The sequence below is a fragment of the Dendropsophus ebraccatus genome, unplaced genomic scaffold (assembly GCF_027789765.1).
Source record: "Dendropsophus ebraccatus isolate aDenEbr1 unplaced genomic scaffold, aDenEbr1.pat pat_scaffold_1655_ctg1, whole genome shotgun sequence".
In the NCBI taxonomy this organism is placed as follows: domain Eukaryota; kingdom Metazoa; phylum Chordata; class Amphibia; order Anura; family Hylidae; genus Dendropsophus; species Dendropsophus ebraccatus.
The window spans coordinates 1-6,032 of record NW_027209079.1 but is presented as its reverse complement, the minus strand read 5'-3'; positions in this window follow the sequence as shown (position 1 = coordinate 6,032).

The following is a 6,032-nucleotide window of genomic DNA, read 5'->3' as shown; positions in this document are numbered from 1 at the left end:
AAATATGTCTCTGGGAGTTTATATAGATTAAGATTTTCTGATGTAGGGTTTTTTCTACCTCTTAATTGTCCATTGTTTTCTAACTTTTTTATTTTTATTTCAGGTGACTATGCCCTAGGTCACTTCCCAATACTTTAACAGCTACTGTTCCACAATTGTATGAAAAGGTAGACTAGATTGCACTTGCTTTCCCTGATCTATTTCAAGTCTGCTCTATTCTGTCTTCACAGGAACTATTCAGACCAGCGGAACCCGTTTCTCATGGTCAAGTACCTCCTTTCTGTAGTACGTAACCATTGAGCCCTCATATCAACTGTACTTTATGAAGAATGAGAGAACTACAGAGTTGTTCCGACTTTCCTATCTATGCATCTATTTGTCTGGTTGGTTTGCTATCTATCTGTCAATCTTAACATCTGTCTAGCTATCTCATACTCTCATTTGACCAATAACCGGCCTTTGTAAAATGGCTTTTAACATCTACATGGCTTTAAATTTACATGCATCATAATGCCATGGATTCTGCAAAGTTTCTGTGCTAATTTTATAAAATCTCATTACCATCTCTAGCACTGTAATATACCGCAGATCATACCTTTCCCAATCACAAATCTAACCCAATTGAAATCTCACCATCATCTGTCAGAGGAGAGCTGGGAAACCACCATGCACATTAGACCATTGGCCAACATTGTTGGGTTTGGATAACTTTTTCTAATATGTATGGAGGCCTGTAGGATGGGACTCTCAGCATTTAGATACTGACTTAATATTGCAAAACGTCATTACAGCATATAGGGAATAGATTACATTTGATACATTTTCATCTGTCCAAGTATTGAAGTAAAGGGAACAACACTGATCACCTTTCTCCAAGACAATTTTCCAGGTATATGTTGACTTCAAAGGCAGAAGTGGCTGCTTTCATAGCTCTTCAATTCTTACATATCAGGTTGCTAGGCTATTCATGCAGGGAAAGAATATCAATAAAGACAAACACACTAATTGGGGCGCTGAAAAGAGTAATTAGTGTACAAGTGGAGGTGGGAGCAGACGGAGCTAGCTAGAGGCTTGTTAGCGAATTCTCAGAAAGCAGGTGCGCTCGGCTAAACCCCCAATGTCGCCCAGGTGAAATGCCCCACTGAGGATGGCAGTGACGGAGAGACTCTTAACCCTAACTTAGAGCATGTACTATAGGTGACTGGCAATGCTGTCTGTTGGTGCGTTTAATAGATAACGAAAAATCAGTCATCTGAATTGGGATAAAAATTAGCCACTGCTCACACAGAAACTCCCACATATAAAAAAGGAAAATAATTACAAAGAAAATCACTTCACCTTTTGTAGATAGAAAACTTTAAAGCCCTGATTTATTCAACTGTGTGTAACACTTACTAGTGTAATTAGCTCATAGTAACCAATCACAGCTCAGCTTTCATATGTTATCGAGCTCTGGTAAAAGTAAGCTCTGATTCCATGTAAGGAACCTTACAGCAATGTTCAATAGGGGTCAGATTAAATAAACCCTATACAAGTCTTTTTTCACATCTATAGCAATTGAGTAACCATTAAAGCATAACTCTGGCATGCTGAAGTACATCTGCCAGACGTCTCGGCAATTGATTACCATTGACTTAAGAAGTATGCTGCAGCCCTAGGGAGCCCAGGGAAATATGGATACAGCCTATGGCTATGTTCACACTATGTATATTTTCGTAAAACTACGGCCGTTGTTGCTGATTGCAACAACGGCCATGAATAATACGAAAATATACATTTCGTTGCCGTCTATGGAATCTCGGCTGAAGTGTATACACTGGTATACACTCCGGCCGGGATCCCTAGCAGCGCCATGAGAAACTGACATGTCAGTTTTCTGCAGCCGCTATTCAGTGAATAGCGGCCACAGAAAACTCTGTCAGTGCACACTATGGAGCGAGTGGCTCCGGTCACACACTCTATAGTGTGCAGTGGGGAGTTCGGATAAGAACCCTGCGGCGCTAAAGATCATCCGGCCGGTACTGCAGTACCGGCCGGAATGATCTTTTCTGAGACCGGCCATTCCGTGACCCGGCCGGGTCTCTTATGAGGTCTGAACATGGCCTATGGCTGTATCCATGTTTTCCAGGCAGCCTTAAGGCTGCATCCAACTTCTTCAGCCACCAGTATTCAAATGCCAACCAATCCGACTCAAGCATTTCCGAGTTGCGTTCATCTCTAGTAACCATTGTTTTTAACAACCATTTGCCATATGCACAACATGGTACAATGATATTCACATATACTATATATAATTGCAAAAATAGAGAAAAATATAAAGGAGATACAGCTCATCATTAGAAGAGTCTTAAGTAGCAACAAAAAGTAGCAAGCGGAGGGTGCATAAGCTCCTGGGCACTGGCCAAACACTGAATGCAGAGAGAAGCTTGTAGGTACAGTCATGCATTCTTCTAGTTTTTAATGCACAAATAAAAGTTAAGTTTAGTTGCCATTAAGTCCTGGAGTGCCGGCTTCAACAACCTTTCTACAAGCTTCTCTATACTATATATACTATATACTGGCAAACACCATCTAAAAACCATTGAGTGAATTGCCAAATGTTTCAGTGTTCATCTGAGGCTAAAGTACATTTACATACTAAAGACCTGTGCAAGGGTAGATTTTCTGCAAGGCATTGTGGTATATTCACATGCACCAGATTTTGTGCAGAAGAAATGTCTGCACCTGAAGAGATTTCCTCACATAGTGACTGCAAATAGTAAGCATGCATGGCAAGATTATCCTGCAAAACGGATATAGGTCGCCTATACTTAGCTACCTCTTTGCTTATCTTCTAAGTGTAGTATTATAGCCACCCCAGTGCTACAGATAGAACATTTTCTTCTACTTTGCCTATTTAGTACAAATAAAATAACAGTGCTGGTGTTGCTTTTCCAAGTCTGTCGGGCCTTGATAGATGGGTGAGAGGCTATATAATAAAATGAAATGTACAAGGCATGCGTCACTCAGCCTTCATTACATGCATCCATCACTCAGTAAAAAGCCTCTATCTAAGCTTGTAGAACACGGTTCTCAGAAATCCTTCATATCAGCTGGTAAATCCTATGTGTGGTCTATGTTCATCACAGCTTGTACCTAATCCACTGAAGCTAACTGTATGAATTTTTAGCTTAACAGAATGACAGTAAATCCTTCATAGAAGGTGAAGGCTGTGCTAATATTGGCACCTAAACTGTACGAAAACATATGTCTTGATTTCCCACTCATAAATGAATCATCAGTTAAAGGCATGAATGCACTGACGGGTGAACAGCCGTATACCATATGGACTATAAATTCCCTGCCCCTATAGCAAACACCACTTTATCACAGTACATCTGTCCTGTAATAGTAGCACCTCCTTTCTCTGGATATGCACAAGTATTCATTTAGTAATGTAAAATAGGATTTTAATATTCTTTCATGTGAAATAAAGTGTCTACTGTATCCTAATCAACAGATAATGTTACAGCTGGAATTGTTGGTAAGGACTACCAGAAAGATACTACAAGAATTCTAGAGCGATGTCACAATGTGTCTCAAAGGGATATTGCCATCTCAACCAATACAGTTACTTGTAGGGAGTCAAGTTAATATTTGAGAAATACATTAATTTAGCAAACTTCTCTGATATACTGCTCTTCTTCTCCCATTATCAGTAGCTCGTTGTCTAGGTTACAGACCACCACTCTGCTCTAAGTGGTTGGCTGGTGTATATATATTATAATGTAGATGTTTAGATATATATAGTGTGTATATATACTGTATAATATATAAATATGTACACAACAGCTATATATACACCAGCCAGAACTCTGATTTTAGAGCAGATTGGTGGTCGGTAACTTAGACCAGTGCTTCTCAAACTTTTGTTCTCGGGCCTCACCCGGCAATCCATGTTGATGCTCGGGCCTCACCAACAAACTTATACACTATAAAAAGCCAGATACTACCATGTAGTGCACATAATATCCCAGAGCAGCGTCAAAACAACACCAAAATGCAGAAATAAATGTTGCTTCACCTTTAGTAAACCACCAACAGTGCAGAAAATACATACTGCTCCACCTGCAGTAACCCATTACCACATACTGCTCCACCTGTATACCAGTCCACAGTGCAGCATTTCTTTCTCCATAACCCACTGGCAGCTTACACACACACACACACACCACACACAGTGTCGGACTGGCCCACCGGAGGACCAGAGAATCCTCGGTGGGCCCCAGCTTTAGAACCTGCAGAAACACTGACTGACATGTAGTTTTTCACTGGTTCTTCATGGTGGGCCCCCAGGATCATTCCTCTGGTGGGCCCCAGATACCCCAGTCCGACACCCCCCCCCCCACACACACACACACTAGATTGATTCTACTCTTAACCTCCTCTTCCTGTGGTAGCTGCCTTTCCCCTCATTACTCCATTTGTGTACATTTGGCATTCCTGTCACTGTCAGAGTGATGTGCATTGATCCTGGCACTGTCAGAGTGATGTGCATTGTTCCTGGCACTGTCAGAGTGATGTGCAGTGTTCCTGTCACTGTCAGAGTGATGTGCATTGATCCTGGCACTGTCAGAGTGATGTGCATTGTTCCTGGCACTGTCAGAGTGATGTGCAGTGTTCCTGGCACTGTCAGAGTAATGTGCAGTGTTCCTGGCACTGTCAGAGTGATGTGCAGTGTCACTGACACTGTCAGAGTGATGTGCAGTGTTCCTGGCACTGTCAAAGTAGTAGGTATTCCCATAATAGCTCCCATATAGTAGTTAATACCTTCAATAGTGCCCCACAACAGTTAATAACCCCACTAGTGCCCCACAAACAGTTAATAACCCCACTAGTGACCTACAAATAGTTAATTCCCCAATAGTGACCATTAGTGTCCCACAAATAGTTAAATCCCTGTAGTGCACCGCAAACAGTTAAATCCCCAGATTAGGTATGTGGTTCCCCCTGTGCGTAAGATCCCCTGCTTTTCCCCATATAGTAATAATGCCCCGACTGTGACCCTCATACAATATTAATGCCTCCTGATGTGCCTCCATATAGTAATAATGTCTCCTGCTGTGTCCCCATATAGTAATAATGCTCGCTGCTGTGCCCCCATTTAGTAATAATGTCTCTTGCTGTGTCTCCATATAGTAATAATGCTCCCTGCTGTGCCCCCATATAGTAATAATGTCTCTTGCTGTGTCTCCATATAGTAATAATGCTCCCTGTTTGTGCCCCCATATAGTAATAATGCCCTCTACTGTGCCCCTATATAGTAATAATGTCTCTCGTGTGTGTCCCCATATAGTAATAATGTCCCCTGCTGTGCCCATATAGTAATAATGTCTCTTGCTGTGTCCCCATATAGTAATAATGTCCCCTGCTGTGCCCCATATCATGGGTCTCCAAACTGCGGCCCTCCAGCTTTTGGGAAACCACAACTCCATCATGCCTGGACAGCTTTGGATTGGCTGTCCAGGCATGATGGGAATGTAGTTTTGCAACAGCTGGAGGGCAGCAGTTTGGTGACCCATGCCCATATAGTAATAATGCCCCTGCTGTGCCCCCAAATATAGTAATAATGCCCCTGCTGTGCCCCCATATAATAATAATAATGTCCAGTGCTGTGCCCCCCTACATAGTGATAATGCACCTGCTGTATCCACCAGTTAAGTTCCCCTCTCTGCCTGCAATCAACCTGACCCCTCTACACACTAACTACCCCACCTGACCCCCCCACACACACTACCCCACCTGACCCCGACACACACACACACACACACCCCACTGACCTCCATCACCACTCACACACTACCCCACCTGACCCCCCTACACACACACACACTCCCCACCTGGCCCTCATCCCCACCTGACCCTCTCCCCCTGGTTCCATATGTCCCCCTCTCCCCTGTTTTCCATATGTCCCCCACTCCCCCTGGTTTCCATACATATGTCCCCCTCCCCGTTTTCCACACACATGTCCCCTAACCTTCGGCCGCTCAGTT